Source organism: Vombatus ursinus, unplaced genomic scaffold (genome assembly GCF_900497805.2).
Source record: "Vombatus ursinus unplaced genomic scaffold, bare-nosed wombat genome assembly UNPS02009173.1, whole genome shotgun sequence".
NCBI classification, from domain to species: Eukaryota; Metazoa; Chordata; class Mammalia; order Diprotodontia; family Vombatidae; genus Vombatus; species Vombatus ursinus.
In genome coordinates, this window is record NW_020948951.1 from 10,549,695 (window position 1) to 10,572,548 (window position 22,854).

General features: G+C 40.5%; 1 protein-coding gene and 1 pseudogene across 1 annotated transcript in view; both read left to right on the forward strand.

Moving 5' to 3' along the window:
* Window positions 1-531: 531 nt before the first annotated feature.
* Window positions 532-22,854, forward strand: part of LOC114035093 (olfactory receptor 7D4-like) — a 57,689-nt gene continuing 35,366 nt past the window's right edge. The window contains exons 1-2 of the mRNA XM_027851063.1: window positions 532-600; window positions 1,452-1,507. The gene's annotated coding sequence lies outside the window, so the exon portion shown is untranslated. The remainder of the gene's footprint in view (window positions 601-1,451; window positions 1,508-22,854) is intronic.
* Window positions 13,479-14,243, forward strand: LOC114035028 (annotated as a pseudogene).

The window sequence follows — 22,854 nt, forward strand, 5'->3', positions numbered from 1 at the left end:
ACCAGACAGAAAAGCAAAACTAACAGCAATTGTGACCCATAGAAATGTTAATTTCAGCTCTTTATATTAACTTTTCTTAACAGAAAAGTGAAACCATATTTAAAATCAGTTACCTGGAAGCAATGCTAATTCTTTTTTTTTTTAAAAAAAATTATTTATTTATTTTTAGTTTTCAACATTCACTTTTATAAGATTTTGAATTCTAAAATTTCCCCCCTCCTCCCCAATGTGGCATGCAATCCAACAGACAATGCATGTTTGATCATATTAAATATAACCATATTAGTCATGTTGTGAAAGAAGAATCAGAACAAAAGGGAAAAATCATGAGAAAGAAAAAAACAAGAAAACAAAAAAAATTATAAAAAGAGAAAATGGTATGCTTTGATCTGCATTCAGACTCCACAGTTCTTTGGCTGGGGATAGCATTTTCTGTCAGGAGTCTTAGGTCATTGCATTGTTGAGAAGAGCTAAATCTAACAAAGTTGGTTGTCACACAATGAATGACACTGATTCTGCTATTTTTTTAGTGCTGTCTTCAAATACATCACTGCCATTGTTTTGTCTGCTGACCCAGGGGAAGTGGTCCTGGGGTCCTAGGTAGGTCTTCCCACACCAATCTGAGTCTCCCGAGGCCTTTGATTGTAGGAAGCTGTGAGAGGCATGGCAGTCTGAGCTTCAAGTTGGCAGCTTGAAGGGGCAACCTGACCTGAAACTTTGGGGTGGGGCTTTCATCTCCTAATAGAAGCTGAGGAGATCACTGTGACCTTTTCCCATAAACTGGGGGAGAACAAAGAGATGGTTAAAGGAGCAAAGGGCTTTTCTTTTTTCTTTTTCTTAGTGAATCTATTTTTATGTACTATGTTTCACATTGTGAATTCATGATTCTCTTGTGATTTCATGAGGTCCTTTTGGCATAAGGGCATAATACTATCATAATTATTCTTATATCAGGGAAAGAAACCCTATTACAAGTCTTCAATTGATTACACAGACGAAGGCCCTGACCCTGCATCTGTAGGAGGGACACTCACATAGATGTATCAAATTAGAAATGTGCAAGGAGAATTTTCTAGATGTACCAGCAAGGAGAAGCTATCAGGATGGCTGGGGGCAAGGACAAAGAGTGAGGGGTCTGGCTAGGGGGAGCTAATCACTGTCAGAGACAGGGTTATTGCTTCGGCTAACACTAAGGGGCCTTTCTATCTTGGCTGTCTCCCTTGGACCTAGAGGGTTCTGTGTGGTTTGGTAGACAGAGCAAGAATCCTGGGCTCTAGTTCTAGCTTTAACTGAATCACTATGTGACTTTGGACAAGTCATTCTCCCCTGCGTTTATTTTCTGAATTAAAAAGAAGAGGGTTGAATTAGATGATCCTTCAGGTCATTGGATGATAGTCCTAGAGCCGGAAGAAACCGAGGGAACCATTTGATCCAATTCCCTCCTTTTACAGATGAAGAACTAGAAACACAGAGAGAAGCTAAATGCTTGACCAAGAACATATGGGTGGTAAGTAGGAGCTGAGCTAGGCCCTTGTCTCTAGACCTAGCTTGCTTTTCCATAGCTAGTTCCCCCTCCCCTCCCCAAAAGCTGATTCAGATTGTATATTGTTGTTGTTGAGTTGTTCTTTTTTTTTGTTTTTTTGTTTTTTGTTTTTTGTTTAGTCGTGTCTGACTCTTCATGACCCCATTTGGGGTTTTCTAGGTAAAGATACTGGAACGGTTCACCATTTCTTTCTCTAGCTCATTTTACAGATGAGGAAACTGAGGCAAACAGGGTGAAGTGACTTGTCCAGTGTCACATAGCTAGTAAATGTCTGAGGTCACATTTGAACTTGAGAAGATGAATCTTCCTGACTCCGGCCCGGCACTCTATGCACTATGGCGCCACCTAGCGTCCCATTGTATATTGAGCACCTTTCTATTTGCCATTTGGGGAGATCCTAGACATGAGCCTAACTAAACCTAAGCTCCTTTCCTACTTCCCTCAACTGCAAGGTGAGGAAAAGGAGTCTGATTCTTCTTCCAAGTGTTTAGGCTCCCACAGGACTGAACCCAGTATGGACTACATTTCAGTCCAGAGTAGAGGGGCCCCTGAGAGGAGAAGCTAATGAGGCAGCTAGTTAGTCAGTGGAAGGAGCAATGGAGCTGGGAGTCATGAAGAGCTCAGTTCAAATCCAGCCTCAAACACTTACTAGCTGTGTTACCCTGGACAAATCTCTTAATGAGTTTCTGCCTCAATTTCTCCATCTGCAAAATGGGGGTAATAATGCCACTTACCTCTCCAGGTTGTTATAAGGATCAAATGAGCACTTTGCAAACCTTAAAGCAGCACATAAATGTTAGCTGTTATTTTTAAAATTTATTTTTGGTTTTCAACCTTCACTTCCATAAGATTTTGAGTTCCAAATTTTCTCTCCATTTCTCCCCTCCCCCCATTCCAAGACAGCATGCAATCTGATATAGGCTCTACGTATCCATTCATATTGAACCTATTTTCACATTAGTCATGTTGTAAAGAATTAGAACCAATGGGAGAAACTACGAGAAGGAAGAAACAAACAAAAACAAAAGAAAAAAAAGAGATCTCAAATAATGTGCTTCGATCTGCAGTCAGACTCCATATTTCTTTTTCTGGATGTGGATAGCATTTTCCATCATGGAACCTTTGGAGTTGTCTTGGATCCTTGCATTGCTGAGAGGAGATGAGCTGTTACTGTGTACAACGTTCTCCTGGTTCTGCTCATTTCACTCAGCATCAGTCTATACAAGTCTTTCCAGGTTTTTCTGAAGTCCTCCTGCTCATCATTTTTTATAGCACAATAGAATTCCATCAGCCATTTCCCAACTGATGGGCATCCCCTCAATTTCCAATTCTTTGTCACCACAAAAGAGCTAATGCTAGCTGTTATTATAAGGGAGTGGGGAGTAGTGTCTCAGTACCCTGGGCATGATAATGGTGGTTTTGGGAGGGAGGCTGAGGCCTTACAAATCTCCCTGAGAAATGTGAGATTGGGAGAGAAGACTTACAGCTGGGGCCCAAGTGGGAAATCAAGGAGGCTTCCTGGAGGATGTGGGACTTGAGCAGGACCTCCCAGAAAAGGGGTCTAAGTACCTGTTTAGTTCTGAGATCCTGGGATGTGGTGGCCTGATAGCTTTCATCATGTCTGCTAGGCACAGTTATTTCATCCAGGCAGGCATGAAGGGAGTGCAGGTGGGAGATTGAGGGTTGCAGAGATGAGTTGTGAAGAACTATTTCTTGCAGTATGGCTAATTGGTGGCAGCTGCTGTTTCAACCAGAAACTTGTCAAGAGTGATCAAAAATAGCTGTCTTTGGGCCAAGCAACTTCAGAAATTATGCAAATGCTGCTAAATGAACAGGACAAAGGGAAAGATGGGGAGAGGATGAAATCTTTTCTCACCTCATTCCTGCAGGAGGGAAAAACATTTTTTAAGTGCTAAACAACCATGTCTGAGGCCCAGCAAGGAAGCCAGTGTAATTAAATCATTAAGTACATGGAAGGGGGTAAAGAGTAAGAAGATTGGAAAGGTAAGAGGTTGTGAAAGGTTTTGAAAGTAAAGGAGAGGATTTTATATTTGATCTCAGAAGTAATAGGGAAACGAGTTTATTTAGGAGGGCAGGGATTGATAGAATAAGCATTATTCTTTAGGGAAATCACTTTGGCAGCTGAATGGAGACTGGACCGGAGTAGGGAGAGATTGGAGGCAGGGAAATCCTTGCAATATTGCAATGGCTGTATGAGAAGAGAGAAGGAAAGAATAAGAGAAATGTGAAGGTGAACATAATAAGATTTGACAACAGATTGGGTATGTGGGGTGATCTGAGTGAGGTGCTAAGTATGAGAATGATGTTGTGAGCATGGATGACTGGGAGGATGGGGTTACCTTTGACAGTGACAGGAAAGTTCAGAAGAGAGGAGAGTTTTGAGAGAAAAACCATAAATTCTGACTTGGATATATTGAGTTTGAGATGCCTATGGGACATCTAATTAGAGATGTCCAAAAGGCAGATGGTGATGTGAGACTGGAGGTTAGGAGAGAGGTCAGGGCTGGGTCTATAGATCTGGGAATCTTTGGCATAGAGTTAGTAGTTGAGCCTATGAGAACTGATGATATCACCAAGAGAGATAGTATAGAAGGAAAAGGGACAAAGTTCCAGGAAATCTTGTCTGTCTTAAACAGATACACATCATGTACTGGCATATATTCCTCTGCACCCCCCCCCCCCCCTGTCCCCAGTTTTATCTTCTCTAGCCCAAATGTGTCCATTTCTTTTAACTTATCCTCATACGGCAGGGACTTAGGGCCCTCTGCTATTCTGGTAAGCCTGCTCCAGACACTCTCCAGCTTATCAATGTCCTTCTTAAACCATGACACCCATAACTGAACACAACTCTCCATTTGAAGTCTGACTGAGGAAGAGTAAAGTATTTATAGAAATTATGGCTCTCATATATCTGTGTTTTGTCTATCTATCTTGGCTATTAGACCCTCATCAGAGGTATTTGATGCAAAGTTATTTTCCCCAATCAATAGCTTCAGTGCTTGCATGGATGTTGTTCATAACTTTTTCAATGTTGTAATTGAAATTACCTGCTTTAAGTTTTGTGATTTGAAATTCTTTCTTTGGTTGAGAACTATCTCCTTAGCCATACTGCTGACAAGTTCCTGATCTGATTCCTTTCTAATTTTTAATGATTTGACCTTTAATATGCATTTTGAGCTTGTTGTGGTATATGGTATGAGATATTTGGGTCAGTGTTACTTCCAAGTAATTGTGGGTAACAGTTCCATCTATGAAACTGGTCTAGTTCTAAACTTAAATTCTTCCAAACAACTTTTCAGTTTTCCCAGTAGTTTGTGTCAAATAGGGTGCTTTCCCCAAGTAATTTCTGTTTTCTCAGATGGATGAAACACTAGGTTGTAGCATCCAATTGTCTATGATGCTTCTTTATGTAGTCTGCTCCACTGATGTATGTGTATGCTTAAAAAAATCTAAGTTGGTGACTTACTTGTGCATCGACATTGGTCTCTTCAGACAAACCTCATTTTCCCTCTTTATTGGAATTTTCCCCCTTTTTTTTGTCTTGAATTTCAATCCTGAGCATCTTTTCATTCCTTCCTTGCTGACTTCTTCTACAGCAGAGATTCTTTCCCGGGGGGGGGGTCTGTGAATTTGTCTTTTTCTTTTAAATTTGATAAGTGTATCATAAGAGAATTAGTTTCATTAGTAATTCTGCATTAATAATTTGATGCATTAAAAAAATCCCTTATTCTGAGAAGGGGTCCATGGGCTTCATCACACTGACCACTAAATTGGTCTGTGATGACTAGAGGTTAAGGTTACAAACTCCATTCCCACTGGATCTTAGTCTATGAGGTTCCTCCTAACCTTCCTATCCTTCCTCTGAACCCTTTGAAATTTACTTTCCTCAGATGTAGGCATCAGTGCCTGATTCATAGTAATTCTGTTATGAACACAGGTTCCAAGAAGCTCTTGGTGAACCAGAAAAACTTTTTATTAATGGCCTAGCAAGGCCGGGTGTCCCATGTGTGGGCACACCTTACAGAAAGGAGAGCAAAGGTTTTTATTCCTGGGCCTGAATCATAGTTCCCTCCCCTGTTTCCCCATTGGCTGAGTAATGCAGGGTTTACAGCCTATCTCATCCCTTTAGTGAGATCAGAATTTCCTTTTCTTCATTCTTTTGGGTGTATAATTATCATCAAGGCAAATCAAGTAGTCATTAACTGTTCTGATTTTCTGTGTGTGTGTATGTGTGTGTGTGTGTGTGCGTGAGTTTGTGTGTGTGAGTGTGACAGAGAGAGAGAGAGAGAGAGAGAGAGAGAGCAGAGGGTGGGGGAGTAGCAGGGTTGAGGGGAGATTAGGAGAGGGCGCTCCAGCTGACATTTGGATAATTGAGTCCTCCTAGCACTACTCTATTACGCCTCTGTGCTAAACTTGTGATCTGTTTCCTAAATTCCTTATCTAATTCTTCTCTTTGCTCCAATTGTCTTTAGTGCACTCAGATGGCAAAAGGACTTCTATTTCTCTCTCTGTTCATCTTCCTGAAGATGCTTTCTGTGATACTTTCCCCTCTGATTCCTGGATTTCCCCCATGCACATGCCCTTTTAGTAGACAACACTTCCTTTCTCCTGCTTTTCTGAATCTCTCCTGGTTCCCTTGAATGAGGTAACCCAGAGTTATACATTCCAGGCTTGGGTTTCATCCCATCTCCCTTGAGTCTCAGGGATAACTCTAAAGCCAAATTGGTCCTTTAATTGGGACTTCTAGCTCTTCTTTGTTGCCTAAAGTTTGGACATTTGTGCACAGACTTTGTGGTTTTGACACTGATTAGACATGCCATTTTGTACAAATTCCTTGACTTCTCTGGGCCCCAATTGTCTCATGTGAAAAGTGAAGAACTTTGGGCAAGCCACTACATCTCCCTCGGGTGGGGAACCTGTGGTCTTGAAGCCCCATGTGGCCCTCTAGGTCCTCAAGTACAGCCCTTTGTCTGAATCCAAACTTCATAGAACAAATCCCCTTAATAAAAGGATTTGTTTTGTAAAACTTGGAGTCAGTCAAAAGGCCACACCCAAGGACCTAGAAGGCTACATGTAGTCTTGAGGCCTCAGGTTCCCCACCCCTGTGCCCTGCTGTTCTCCTCCATCAGCAGCTAGTTAGGTACAGAGCATGGGGGCTTGGAGTTAAAAGACCTGAGTTCAAATCCAGTTTCAGACATTTACTAGTTGTGTGACACTGGGCAAATCACTTAACCTCTGCCTGCCTCAGTTTCTGCATCTGTAAAATGGGGATAATAATAACACTTATCTCTCAGGGGAGTTGTGAGGATCAAATGAAATAATAATTGTAAAGTGCTTAGTACAGTGCCTAGAACATAGTAGGTGCCATATAAATGTTAGTTGTTATGATGATGATGATGATGATATTTTTGTTTCTACAGCACCCAGCACAATGTCTGACATGTAGTAGACACTTAATGAATGCTTGCTGATTGCTTTATTTCTCTTCTCTCAGCCCTTTTGTATCCTTCAGTCTCTGAGGTCCTTTCTAGATTTAATAATCAATGAATTTTGGAATGAACTGCCCTATTAGGCAGTGATTTACCTGTCATTGGGAGTGTTAAAGATGAAGCAGGATGAAAATTTGGGGATGTTTTAGAAGAGACATATGTAGAACATCTGTCTGGATAAGAAGCTGTCTGAAGTCAGATTTAGTTGAGTCCAACTCTTCATGACCCCATTTGGGGTATATGGGCTATGGGGGTTTGCTGAACCCTTTTTAGGGCTGCTCATCCACCTTCAGTGTCTACCTACCACTGACTCTCACCTGTGGCTCCAAGAAGCTGTAGCATGCGCAGTGGCCACACCCAAGTAAACTGTCTCCGCAGATGGGCTAAACAAGGTTGAGGGTAACTGATGAATTAGGGGATTGTCTGCTCCAAGCATGTGAAGACTTCCTCTAGCAGAATGGGTGGATGAGAACAATTTGTTCCAACAGCCACGAAGGAAGTGGAAGTAGAAGACCTCATGTCCACTGCATCTTGGGCCGTCATTGCCAGAGTTGGATGATTCTGGAAGAGAGAGTGAGGCTGAGGACTTTGCACAGCTCTGCCTCACTTCAATTCGCTTGCAAGTCAAGATGTCGCCCTATGACATTCAAAAAACAAAGGACAGACACCATTACCACCAAATCAGACATCAGGATTCAAAAGGGAACTGTATTTTGATAATTTCTCATTCTTTCATAGAATGAATGATAAAGCATTTATTAAGTGCTTACTCTGTGCCAAGTCCTGAGTTACGCACAGTGAATGCAAACATAAGTAAGATCATCTTTGCTCTCCAGGAGCTTACATTCTGACCCAATCATTTTTTAGGATTAGATTATTTAGTTTCCAATTACTTTTTAGTCTATCTTTCCATGGTCTTTTATTACATACAATTTTTATTGCATCATGATCTGAAAAGGATGCATTTACTATTTCTGCCTTTCTGCATTTGATTGTGAGGTTTTTATGCCCTAATACATGGTCAATTTTTGTGTATGTATCATGTACCACAGAGAAAAAAGTATATTCCTTTCTATCCCCATTCAGTTTTCTCCAGAGGTCTATCATACCGAAATTTTCTAATGTTCTATTCACCTCCTTAACTTCTTTCTTGTTTATTTTGTGGTTAGATTTATCTAGTTCAGAGAGGGGGAGGTTGAGGTCCCCCATTAGTATAGTTTTGCTGTCTATTTATTCCTGTAACTCCCTGAACTTCTCCTCTAAGAATCTGGGTGCTATACCGTTTGGTGCGTATATGTTTAGTAATGATATTACTTCATTGTCTATGGTGCCTTTTTAGCAGGATGTAGTTTCCTTCCTTATCTCTTTTGATAAGATCTATTTTTGCTTTTGCTTTGTCTGAGATCGGGATTGCTACCCCTGCTTTTTTTACTTCAGCTGAAGCATAATATATTTTGCTCCAGCCTTTTACCTTTACCCTGTCTGTGTCACTCTTTTTCAAATGTGTTTCCTGTAAACAACATATTGTAGGATTATGGTTTTTAATCCACTCTGCTATAAGTTTCTGTTTTTTGGGAGAGTTCATCCCATTCACATTCACAGTTATGATTACTATCTGTGTCTTTTTCTCCATCCTTCCCCCCCTTTATGCTTTTCTTTCCCCTTTGTCCTTCCCCCCCACTAGTGTTTTGCTTTTGACCACTGCCTTCTTCAGTCCCACCTCCCTTCTATTATCCCTTTCCCTTTTCTTCCCCTTTACCCTTACTGCTTCTTCCCTCCCTTCTATCCTCCCTCCCTTTTCTTTCTCCTTTTCCCTCCTACTGCCTTTAGTGCGGTAATTTAATTTTAGATTTCTATACCTAACTGATTATGTTATTCCCTTCTTGAGCCAAATCTGGTGAGAGTAAGGTTCAAACAATGCTCATCCCCCTGCCTTCTTTACCTCTGCTCTAATAGGTTTTTGCATCTTCTCCTGTAATGTAATTTACCCTTGTCTGCCTCCTCCTTTCTCAGTACATTTTCTTAGCTCAGACTAATCCACTTACTTGGATCCATTTAACCTACTTGATTAAATTTTTTTTTATCATTACATCAAAGTCAACCCCCTTTATGTATACTCCTTTAACATGGTACAATAACAATACAGTTCTCAAGAGTTGCAAGTGTCATCTTCCATTGTAGGGATATAAACATTTTGCCCTTTTTAACAACATATTGTATGTTTCTGTCCCATTTACCTTTTTATGTCTGTCTTGAATCTTGTACTTGAAGATCAAATTTTTTGTTAAGCTCTGATCTTTTTATCAGGAAGGTTTGGAAGTCCCCTATTTCATTGAATATCCATTTCCTTCCCTGAAAAATCATGCTCATTTTCCCTGGGTAGTTAATCCTTGGCTGCATTCCAAGCTCCTTTGCCTTATGGAATATCATGTTCCATGCCCTACGGTCTTTTAATGTAGAGGCTGCAAGGTCCTGTGTAATCCTGACTGTGGTTCCATGATATTTAAATTGTTTCTTTCTGGCTACTTGCAGTAATTTCTCTTTAATCTGGTAATTTTGGAATTTGGCTATTATGTTCTTTGGCATTTTCAATTTGGGATCTCTTTCGGGAGGTGATGGGTGAATTCTTTCTATGGCTATTTTACCCTCTGATTCTAGGACCTCAGGGCAGTTTTTCCTTTATGATTTCCTGAAAGATACTGTCCAGGCTCTTTTTGATTTTCAGGTAGGCCAATAATTTTTAAATTGTCTCTCCTGGATCAATTTTCCAGGTCAGTTGTTTTACCCATGAGGTATTTTACGTTTTCATCTATTTTTTCATTTTTTTGTTTTTGTTTGACTGATTCTTGCTCTCTCATAGAGTCATTAGTTTCCATTTGCTCAATTCTAACTTTTAACATGTTGTTTTCTTCTGTTAGATTTTGTACTTTCTTGTCCAATTGGTCAATTGTATTTTTAAGGGATTTGTTTTCTTCAGTACACTTTTTTTCCAGTTGGCCAATTGTGTTTTTAAGGGATTTTTTTTCTTCAGTGTACTTTTTTTTTTTCCCAGTTGGCCAATTGTGTTTTTTAGGGACTTGTTTTCTTCAGTGTACTTTTTTTCCAATTGGCCAATTGTACTTTTTAAGGACTCCTCTACCTCTTTCATTTGATTTTTAAAATCCTTCTTGAGCTCTTCTAAGAAGACTTTTTGGGCTTCAGACCAGTTCATATTCCCTTTTGATGTTGCAGATGTGGGTTTGATGACAATGTTGTCCTCTTCAGAATTTCTGTCCTGATCTTCACTCTTCTCATAATATGAATCTATCATACGTTTCTTTTTACTCATGGTGTTTCTTTATTCCCTGACCTTTAAAGAGATTATGCTCTCCTGCTGGGGAACAGAGGGCACTGACCCAAGCTTCTTGTGTTGGGAGCCTAGGTCTTGGTCACTGTTTTTGTGTGCTGGGGCCTCTTATGTTGGCAATTGGAGGCTGTAGGGTTCTGGCAGCTTACCTGATGTTGGGCTGGAATCAGCAAGGCTGGGACTTCCAGGCAATCTAGGTTGCCTGCTTTTCCTTTCCTTTAGCTTTGTTCAACTCCTTTTAGATGGATGCTGCCGGGTGTTTATCTGCCTGGGGCCCCTTGCAGTGCTGCCTCCCTTATTTCTGTTGAGGCACTGGGAGACTCCTTTGTTGTAGAATGCCGAGGCACCTGGTGGTTTTCTGAGCTGATTTCCACCGGTTCCCCACCTTCACTGAGGCACTTTGAGGTCCAGCTGTTGTTTGCCTGCTCGACTGCCTGGGCTTCGGGATCTCCTCCTGGTTGGCAGTTGGAGGCTGTAGGGTTCTGACAGCTTACCTGGTATTGGGCTGGAATCAACAAGGCTGGAACTTTTGGGCAACTCTAGGTTGCTTTCTTCAGCTCCGTTCAGACGAATGCTGCAGCATGCTTATCTGCCTGGGGTCCTTTGTAGTACTGCTTCCCTTATTTTTGCTGAGGCACTGGAAGACCTATTTGCTGTAGAGTACCGAGGCACCAGAATCTCCTCTTGGTGTGCTAAAATGGGTCTTTCCACTAGCTGGCTGGGGGTCTCCCGTTCCATGTTGCTCCCCTTCCCCAAGGGTAAGAGGGGCCTTTCCCGTTAATCCCTCTAGCTACCTGGGCTACTGCACTGCTGTACCCTGTCTTTCTTCTGGTTCAGCTGTTCCAGGGTTTTTTCTGGGGTGATATTTTCGGGGTTTTCAAAGGTTGATAGGGGAGGGTGAGAGCGACTACCTTTTTACTCCGCCATCTTGGCTCCCGGAAGCGGCCCCTAGGAGCTTACATTCTAACAGGGAAGAAAACAAATAAAGTGGAACTAGAAAGGAGGGATAGGGCTAGGATGTGACATGGAAGCCTGATACTAGACAAGATGAAGAAAAAGCTTAGTGACATAAAGACAGAGTCCAGATGGTTCCATTGATTCCATTGACAAAGGATGGAAAAGGATAATTAGAGTAGAAATAGCATAGTCTGGAAATGACCAGGAAGTGTGATGTCCTGATTCTGGGCAAGGCAAATGAAAGATCCCCCACAAGAGCCCAGAATCCCAGAGGTAGATTCCAGATGTGAGCTCCACAGGGACAGGGACTTTCTTTCGCATTTTCTTGTATCCCCAGCACTTGGCACAGTGCCTAGAACAGAATAGGTGATCAATGACTGACTGGTAGCAGAAGGCTGAGGAGGATGGTTGGCATGGAGGCAATATGGTTTGGAAATGTTTAGAAAATGATGTAGAAGGCTGCTTCTGGGCACGATAAGGAGTCATTATAACATATAATTGTATAATACAATACCATATTATATCATAATTATAATGTATAAGAAGTCTATGGCTTAAGCTTGATTTTCTAATTGTGAGTCTCACTTGAAACCAGGGACAAAAAATAATTTTGTACTTTGGCCACTGGTAAGGTTAAATGGAAATTCCTAAATTTTAAAGTAATTTTCAAATCCAATTTCAAATCAAATTTTGGCAAAATAAGTGCAAAAATTATCAAAAATCCATTTCATAAACAACCTAACACAACGGATGGGAATTACTCTATGATTTAAACCTCTGGGTAAATCAATTCTAGTTATACACTGTAATAATTCAGCACAAGCTCGTTGAGGGCAGTGTTCCCCCCACATGGTTAATTCCAGCTTGTATTTCCAAGTTTCTTGCCTATTACTACCCCTCAGGAACTCTAAAATCTAGCCAAACTGACATACTTGTGGGTCTCTGGGCACATCGTGCTGTCTCCCATCCTGTGCCTTTTCATAAGCTGTCCCTTGTCCCTAGAATATTTTCTGTTTCATCTCTGCTTCCTGGAGCTTCTAGATTCTTCAAGGTTCACCTCAAGTATTCCCTCTTGACATGAAGTCTTTCCTCATTCTTACAATTGTTAGCATCCCTGCAACTATTTCATGTTTATTTCCTATTTACTTATCTGTTGTAACTGTTGTTTCTTCCCAGTAGAATTTAAGCCCCTCGAGGGTAGAGACTTTTTCATTTTTCGTTTTCATATCTCCAGCATCTCAAACAATGCTTGTCCTGTAGGCTTGCTGAATTGAATTGAATCCAAAGAGAACTTTTTTGAATGACCGATAAAACTTGTTTGGTTTTAAGGATAGAAATATGAGTAAATGGGCACAAATTGCAGAGGCAGATGTCCACTTGATATAAGGAAAAACTTTGTGTTAGCCAGTGGAGTGGTAGATTCACTGTCACTAGATGGCTTTGAGCAGGCGCTGTGTGTTGCCTTCTAGGACATAGTAGAGAGGATTTCTGATTAGGGCAGAGATTGAATTAGGTAATCTCTGAGGCCCTGCCTGCCAACTGAAGATTCTAGGATTCTACATCAAGAGGAAGGTGGATTGTTGACCATAGCGCTAAACTAGCCAAGCTAAAGAAAACAAGACAAAAAACTCCAGAGAGGCAAAATGACCATTCCGTGATGCTGTTATTACTTCAGCGGCACCCATTCTGGCAACATTACAGGCCAGCATTGTTTTTAAATCTCTGCAAGTTTAAAAGTCTTCATTCTTGCTAGTTATCATTTAGATTAACTCCTCCTCAGTGTGTTGAGAGGTTTTCTCCAAAGTCATAGCTCCAGGAAATCTGAGTGAAAATATGGCCTTGGGGGACTCAGTTTACTTAGGATCTCTACCCATATGTACAGACCCTTATCACTGAACTATGTCCCCCAATGTCCAGATTTATGTGTGTCCCACTCCTAGCTAGGCCTGTAGCTTAGATTTGTTTTGCCTTTCACATGCCAAGAAAAATATAACTAGTACAAGCCCCATCTATGGCACTCATTAGCAAATCACTTAATTTTTCCAAGTCTTAGGCTCTTCATTTATCAAAAGGGACAAAGTAGGGATGTACCAGATCGTGGCGAGCCTGAAATGGCAGCCTAATGAATTCACCTTTTATTCATTCCTTGGCGGATGTCTCTCTGGTATCCATCTCAGTCCCTAAGATGCTGGCTAATATCCTAACACTACACGGCCATTCCCTATTCTGGCTGTCTGGCTCAGGTGTATTTCTTCACTGTCTTTGCTTGCATGGACAATTTGTTCCTCACTGTGATGGTCCAAGACTGCTTTGTGGCCATTTGTCACCCTCTGAACTATGTGGCCATCATGCACCCTCAGCTCTGCAGCCTGCTTTCTGGGCCATCAGTATTCTACATTCTCTCCTTCATAGTCCAATGGTGATGCAGTTGTCCTTCTGCTTAGACCATGAAATCTCTCACTTCTTCTGTGATCTCCCTTCAGTCGATAAGCTTTCCTGTTTTGAAAAACTCATCAGCACCTTTTTAATGTACTATCATTGGCATTTTCCCCCTCTAAGGCATCATTTATTCTCATACTCAGATTTATTCTATTACATTAGAGTACCAGCACCTGGGGGATAAACATTTTCTACCTATGGGTCTCACCTCTGTGTTGTTTCACTCTTCTATGGCTCAGGGCTTGGAGTACATCTGAGCTTCTCAACTACTCATTCCTAGAAGAATTCCGTTGCCTCAGCAATGTATACTGCAGTCACTCCCATGCTAAACCCTTGCATTTATAACTTGAGAAATCAGGACATAAAGGATGCCCTGAGGAGGGTGATGAGCAGAACTGCTTCCTCTCAGCGATGGGGTATAGCCCTGGGCCTACGACTATGGCTTTGATAACTGTGATCAAAATACTCAGCAGGTGGAAATCTTGGATTCCCACCATGAGGTCTAGGACTCTTCAGGGCTATAGTGTCTTGTTACCTCTTCTCTCTTTGACTGTAGATTACGTTGGTTATCTATTTAATGGACTCTATTCCTGGAGCTTCTATAGTGTCACATCAAGGTCTTACATCCTCTCTTCATCACAACATCTGCTTTTTTTTTTTTTTGGTCTAGGCAATGGGGTTAAGTGACTTGCCCAGGGTCACATAGCTAGTAAGGGTTATGTGTCTGAGGCTAGATTTGAACTCAGGTCCCCCAGACTCCAGGGCCGGAGCTCTATCCACTGCACCACCTAGCTGCCCCACATCTCTTTTTTTTTTTTTTTTAAAACTCTGTATGTCATTAGATGACCTGGGTTCCAATCCTTAGCCCACTAGTTATATTAGTTCTTTGTCTCTGGGCAAGTTAAAGTTCCTGAGACTCAATTTCTTAATTTGTGCAATGGAGATCAGAGTATTTCTCTGGTTCTGTTTTTTTTCTTTTCCTGTGCATCAAATGATACAGTATATGAATAAGTATAAATAGAAAATTCTACACTGATTTAGGAAATCTGATCAGAAGCATTTATTAAACCTTACTATATATAAGATATCATGCTAAATCCTGGGAATACAAAAACATAAGTTCCCTCCCTCAGGGGCCTTACATTCTACTGGGGTATATAACATTAAATTATTAAACCCTCTGAATAAGGGGATGTGAATGAGAAGGAAAGTTTCCAAATGTAGAAATGGGGATTTAGCGCAAAGATGAAGATTTCCTCTTTTTAAAAAAATGAGCAGATTCCAAGTCATACCCCTAGATTTATATGCAGCCATCACTGATAGTGGAAAGTCAGCCTATGAAATCATGTGAAGTCACAACACCATCTGGTGGCCACATTTTTAATATATGCCCATACCAGGTAAATTAGGAAGTTATATATTATATTACAAGATTTTATATATTATATAATATTGTTAATGTATTATATATTATAATATAATACATAACAATAAATATAACATACTACATTATATTAATTAATAAGATATATTGTAAGATTTTGTATATTATATAATATTGTTAATATATTGTATATTATAACATAATATATAACAATAAATATACTCTACTATATTGTATTAGCTAATAAGTTATATGTTTAATTGGCTGCCTGCTGCTCTTTGTTGAGGACAGAAAACAGGGCAATAAGCTATGTGTGGGTGGATAGATCTCTGGAAGCTCTGCCATGTGCATACCTAGCACCCACCACCCACACTATGTCACACATGAAATTAGGTGTACGTTCAGAATGCCACGGGAGGCATATTCGAGCTCATCTAAGCCATGATGAAATTGCTCCATTTAGTTTCATCAAAGCCTAATTTCTCTATCACTTTAACTTGTACCAAATTCAAGATTCACAGAATTGAATCTATAATGACATTTGCAAAGCTATCCTTTTCCTGGAAAGAAGGGCTCTGATTCTTGACTCAGACATATACACTGCTGCACAAATTCACAGACATCTTAACCTCTGACAAATTATTCTATGTATAATGTAACCTTCCATATTGGCCATCCAGAAGGAGAAATGTAACTGCATAGAATTCTAAATTAAAGAACTTTTAAGTGCCAAATTGAAAGAACTCCTGAGTCCATACTTCCAGCTGTCTGTACTTTCTGAAAACTTTTCTTTCACTGGGATTAGTAACCACTCCTACATTTTCACCCACTGAGTCAGCAACTTGATAAATTTTTTCAACATCTTTTGTATTTGGCAGTTTGCTTAAGAAAGGAAATCTTAAATTCTTTTTAAAAGTGGATTTTATTAATATCCTTTATCTTCACATCAACAGCCTTTCCCCCTGTATTCCTCTACCTCCCCTTCCCAGAAAGTCATCCTTTATAATAAAGATTGTGTGTGTGTATGTCAACAGAGAGCTGGTCTCAAAGCCTCTAACACATCCTGGCTGTGTGACCCTGGGCAAAGGATCACTTAACCTCTCAGTCCTCCAGGTAGCTCTTTAAGACTGAAGTTGCAGAGAAAGTGTTGACCTACATTGGTAGAGGGAGTTTCCTCACAGGGAAGTTCCTATGCTAATGAAACCACGGACCCAGTATCCTCACCATCCCCTATGTGATCCAAGAAGAAGAAAACAACAAAATAAGGATTTAGTAATATTCATTTTCCATATAAATAAAGAATTGAAATAAAAAGAAAATTTGCTGTTCTTATTCTATTTAAATGACAAGTCAAGGTATTAAGTAACAGAGAAGTTTTGAGGAAAAGTTGTATAGATATTAGGCCAAAGTCAAAGTGTTTTGTTGTTCCACCCATCATAAGAAATGGGATTCAATTGTTGTTGTTTAGTCATTTAATCATCTCTGACTTTGTGACCCCACTTGGGGTTTTCTTGGCAGAGATACTGGAGTGGTTTGCCATTTCTTTTCCCCCCTCATTTTGCAGATGAGAAAACTGGGGCAAACAAGGTGAAGTGGCTTGCCCAGGGTCAGACAGCTAGTAAGTATCTGAGGTCAGATTTGAACTCAGGTCTTCCTGGCTTCAGGCCTGTTGCTCTGTCTACTGCACCACCCAGCAGCCTCACGATTCAACACATAATGCAAATATTTAAGAGGAGACTAATGAAGGACTTAACACAGCCAAGTTAATCCTAGGGTGCTATAATATGCCTGCCTCCAATATTCCATGTGGTCTGTGATGGGTCTTCATGCCCCATCAGTTCCACCATCTGGGAAGGGCAGGCAGCCATGATGTTCAGAAGTAGTGCTCCCCTTGGTAGAGAGAGTGGCCTTTAGCAGCAAGGCATCTCTTATACTGGGCAACTTGATCTAAGGAAATGTGATAGAGAAAATCTGCAAAAAGAGAAAAGGGCCTGCTTATGTCCCTTATCAATAAAGTCTTGTTTTCTGACCTGGCCTTAAAGGTTTGGGGAACAGTAATTGTCCAGGTTACATGTGGCCGAGCTCCTAGAGAATCTTGCTGAACTCATGATTGGTTTGGGGGTGGGGAGAAGTTTGGTTCTGGTACATACTCCTCTAAGAACAGCCAGAGTGGCAAAGATTGTCTGTATGTAGGATGTATTCCTGAGTTTCCAGGTGCTTTTCTTCCCTATGCTAGACCCAGAAGTCTAATGCTGTTTTTGTGTGGTGGGAGCATGCATTCAACACACAAAGATGGGCACATATGCAAACGCATTTGCATGAAGTATTCGTTTCTCTAAGAGATGAGTGAGAATGTCAGAGCTGGGAGCCTGACAAATGTGAAGCTTTGGTCCAGGCCAGTTTCTGGAGGGCAGCTAGGTGTCATAGTGGATAGAGAGTACAGAGCCTGGAGTCAGGAAGACTCATCTTCCTGATTTCAAATCCATGCTTAGACATTTACTAGCTGCGCGACTCTGAGCAAGTCACTTAACCTTGTTTGTCTCAGTTTCCTAATCTGTAGAATGAGGTGGAGAAGGAAATGGTGAACCACTCCAGTATCTGCCAAGAAAACCCCAAATGGAGTCACAAAGAGTCAGGCACTACTGAAACGACACAAAGATGGAATTTGGCCACCTCAGCGACTTTGACCTTCTGGATGGTGGAGGATGGCAGAGACTGTTTCCAAGATAGTAGGTGGGGTCCTTATGTGAAACTTCATCATGGGTTGAGCTACAGAGATCAACCTATAGCACTGAAGAAGATCCCTAAGATCCGGTAGCATGACAATGAAAAGCAGAAGATTGCTCCAAGTGAAACTCACTTGGAGATTCTTGTGTTTTTTTTGTTTTGTTTTGTTTTGTTTTTTTTTTTAATGAGGCAATCTAGGTTAAGTGACTTGCCCAGGGACACATAGCTAGTAAATTTCAAGTGGCTGAGGCCGGATTTGGACTCAGGTCCTCCTGACTCCAAGGCCACTTGGGGATTCTTGACTGTGCCTCACAGGAGTCGAGATCCCCTCCCTTTTTATCCATCTCACATTGCTATACCCATTCCCCTGATGGAAAGGTAAAGCCAATTACAAAATCACAGTAATCACAAAATTTCTTCTTCCACTCCCTCACTTGTTGGTACAGATTATGCAACTGGACATAGAACTGTTATCTCTTTAAGTAGGGCTATTTCAAGTTTCCTCAGAATGTGTGTGATAATGTATTAAAAACGAAATAGCTATACAAATCTGTGCCCATTCTGTTTATTTGAATTTGAGCAGTGAGAGTGGGGAGAATGGACCCAAAGAGGAAGCAAAAATAATCCATTTGCTTATGGAGTTCCAGTGTAAACTGACTGGGGTTTCAGCCACGTAATTGACTTCATCAGAGGGAAAAAGAGAACAACTTTGGGAACAGTCTCTTGAGATTTGAGTCGATTAAAAAGTCAACAAGCATTTATTAAGCACTTCCTACATACCAGGCACTGTTCTAAGTGCTGAGAAGACAAAAACAAGCAAAAATGCAGTCCTGCCTGAGCTTACTTTCTAATGAGGAAAATAGCACATAAAAGGAAGCAGGGGGTGTTTTGGCAAAGTCCAGAGAGTCAGAAACAGATCCAGGATAGGCGCAAAGAATGGGCTGACTGATGCCTTTTCTCAAAATGGAGGTTCTGGGAGGAACTCACAAAGGGAAGGCAGGTAGCTGGGGTGGAGGGATCTTCCAAGGTGAGAAGGCAACTGAAGAATGGTGGTGTATTCCAAAGTCAGAAGCAGGCCTGACACCTTGAAATGGTTAAGCAAGAGAGTACAGCAGGGGCAGGGTTTTTTTTTTGTTTTTGTTTTTGTTTTTTTTACCACTGTGTTTGAAAGGAAAGCCACGTACGTGAAGGGGAGTTGAAATCTTCCCCCCATGAAAGGGAGGGGGAAGTAAATAGATGGGAAAGAAAGCAGTTCCTCTGTGAAGGGAGGATAGAAAGAGTTGGTCTCTTGCTCAAGCTAGGGGGTGATTGACAGCTCAGACTACCTTTTGTGCCAGCGCCACCTGGTGGGTTCCACAAGCATACTCAAATCTTCTCAGGCATGTTACATTTGGCACTCTTCCTGAGGTAGGAATTATTTGCCCTTTGAAGTCCTTTTTAGCCCTGGGATCCTGTGTTTGGCTCAAAAATATCTATATCCAGGCATATTCTCTTTCCTGGGCTCCACTCCCACATCACCAGCTTCCTACTGAACATTTCCATGTGGCCAGCTCAAACTTATGTCCCAAACAGAACAGTCTATCAGAAATATAACATTTCCCCCTAGACTTGCCTCTCCCACAAACACCCTCTTTCTTTTGAGGGCACCATTCTGCCATTTACACAAATTCACAGCCCCAGTGATATGCCTGATTCTTGGCTGTCCTCCATTCGCCATACCCAGAGGTCAAGTCTTGCCAAGTTTACCTCCACAATATCTGTCATATTCACCTACTTTTCTGCTTTCACTTGGCCACTACCCATATTCAGGTCCTCATCAGTTATTATATTACCTGTATCAGTTCAATAGTCTCCTACTTGGCTTCCAAGTGGCCAGCTCCTTCCCCTTCACATCTAAAATACATCTTCTACAATCTGACAAAGTATTTTCCAAAAATACAGACCTTACCATGACATTCTCATGCTTACGTGACTCTCTATTGTCTTTAGGATAAAGGGCTTGGCAGCTTTTCATAGTCTGGCTCCAGCCTACCTCTTCAGGGTTATTTCATATTATTCCTTTTCACATACCAAATTGACCTAATTCATGTTCTCCAACCTTGACCTCCAGACTCCATCCTCTATGACTTTTCCTCTGAAAAACCTTTGTCACCTACCTTTCCTAAACTAGTTATACCCTGGCCATCTTCCTGAATTACTGCTGCTGCTGAACTCCTGGCCTAGTGTTGTGGTCGCCTGATTGATGAAAGTCTATGGTAGCTAGCTGACCCCAGGCCCCAAAACCCTGACCATACGTCACTCTTAGCCACCTTTGGGCCATGCAACCGCATGAAAACCTCTCTTCCCCTCTGCCCTTCCACCTCTTCCTTTTAGAATTAATTATTTAGAATCAATACTGTCATTACTTCTGGAAGGGAGTATCAATCAAGTTCCCTATGACTTTACCCATCTTACCTACGACTTCCCAGGCCAAACACATTTCCCTAGCCATCACTCCCTCATTTGTTTTCTTCTTGCCCTATTTATTAGAAATTAAGCTCTTTGAAGGCAGGGTCTTTCTCTCTTTGTATTTCCATCTCCATCACTCTTCACAGTAGGAGACTGTGAAGAGTCTTCTTTTCTTCAAGAAAAGAAGAATGAGTCAAGTGACCAGAAGTCAAGATGAAGCTGAAGGATAACTTTAGTTTGGGAAAGGTTTGAAACTAAGACATTGTGCCTACTAAGTAGACTACAATATTCTTGCTGACAATCTTCAATCTGATCAGAGTTCCTCAGCCTCTTCCATGATGAACATTTTCTTTTTTGTGCCACTTTTGCCATGTATTGGAATGTTCACATCTTGGACTTCATCACCTCTAAAATCCAGAACTTTTAAATTCCACATAGTAACCACAAGCATTTAAAATCCTTTCCAGAATAGATCCTGTCTATTTTTTCCAGGTGAACAGTACATTGTCCGCCACTTAAATTCTCTACATTTCAGTCAAACTGTCCTATTTTAAGTGTCTCTAGATTGACAGTGTCTTCTCTTGTGAAAAAGAAAAATAATTAAAAAACATCTGATACAGTGACCACATATGACAAGGTATACAACTTTCTGCCTTAGCAGTTCATTGTCTCTATGCCAAGAGGAGAACACTATAACCTTTGAAGGACCAACATTGCAGGAGATTCCAAGGGTAATGGAGAGGTTTGTGGTGGGCAGAATGCAAATGAGGGCTATCGTCAATGAAGGACTGGCAGTTAAAGTGACATAAAATATATCACTCAGGAAATGTATAATCAAAAAGGAGGAGAGCAGGTCATGAAGTAACATCACAGGATAAAAGATAAAGACATTGCAAGCTGCCGTATTACCAAGAAAATATCAATAAATCTAGAGGAATGCCTCCATTGCATTGGGCAAATCTTCTATGTGGATTTCGGGTAAGACAAAAGCAAGACTCTCAAAGTCTAAAACATCCTGGAGGATGGCCATGATGATGGGGTAGGAGGAAGCAGAATAGACCAGCTTTTCCCCACAACTACTCCAACAGCGATCTAGGAAGAGCACTCAACCAAGTAAAGATTAGAAAATCCAAAGAGAAAATAAAGTGAGAAAATCGCATGGCAAGAACAAAGGATGAAGGGAAGATGGTGGTGTTTTAGGATGTAAAGGAGCCTAGATCCAGCACAACAACCCCTATGGGTTTTAGAAGTGCACCAGTTGAAAGGGGCATACAAAGAATCATGTGTAGAGTCCCCTACCTAGCCCAGGAATCCGTAGATGAACCACTGGAATCCTGAGGAAACCTTTGGAAAGACAAGGTAGTATAGGTAGAAAGCAGAGCACAAATGTTCCTGGTAGGTTCTTGGTGAGTGGGTACTTCCCTTTTGATTCTAGATGCATTAATTTTGCCTATGCAGAAGCTTTTTAGTTGCTTATAATCAAAGTAATCTGTTTTATGTTTTGTAATTGCCTCTGTCTCTTGTTTGCTTGGAACTGCATCTATGATTGCCTTACTTTAATCCAATTCACAAGCAAGTCAAGACATCACCTTGTGACACCATTGGTTCTCTGAAAACAAAGGACAAACAACAACACATTTCCTACCCATAGCTGTAAGACACGTATGATCTGTTTCTCTTCTTTTTTTTTATAGTATGATCTTTAATACTAAAATTGAGCATCCATTTGGGCAGCTATGTGGCACAGTGGATAGAGAGTGAGGCATGGAATCAGGAAGACATGAGTTCAAGCCTGGTCTGGGACAGTTTTTAGCTCTGGGACCCTGTGCAAGTCCCTTAACCCTGTTTGCCTCAGTTTCCTCATCTGTAAAATGAGCTGCAAAAGGAAATGGCAAAACACTACAGTATCTTTGCTAAGAAAACTCCAAATGGGAGCATGGAGAGTCAAACACAACTGAAAAATGACTGAACTGATCTACTTTCTAATGTATTGTATAATATGGTATAAAATATTGTCCAAGCACAATTTCTGTTAGACTGTTTTCCAGTTTTCTCAACAGTCAAATAAGAAATTATCAAATATTCTTATCTAATAAAGAATGTTTTCCTAGGTAATTTGTTTTGCATTTTATTAAGCACTCTGTTAATGAGTTCCATTGTTTCTGATTCTCCCTTGTTTAATCTGTTTCATTGATATATTTCTCTATTTTTTAACCAAATACTAGATGATTTTGATGAGTGCTGCTTTATAATATAGTTATAATATAACATAACATAATATAACATAACATAACATAACATAACATAATATAATATAACATAACATAACATAACATAACATAACATAACATAACATAACATAACATAACATAACATAACATAACATAACATAACATAACATAACATAAAATAATATAACATAAAATAATATAATATAATATAATATAATATAATATAATATAATATAATATAATATAATATAATATAATATAATATAATA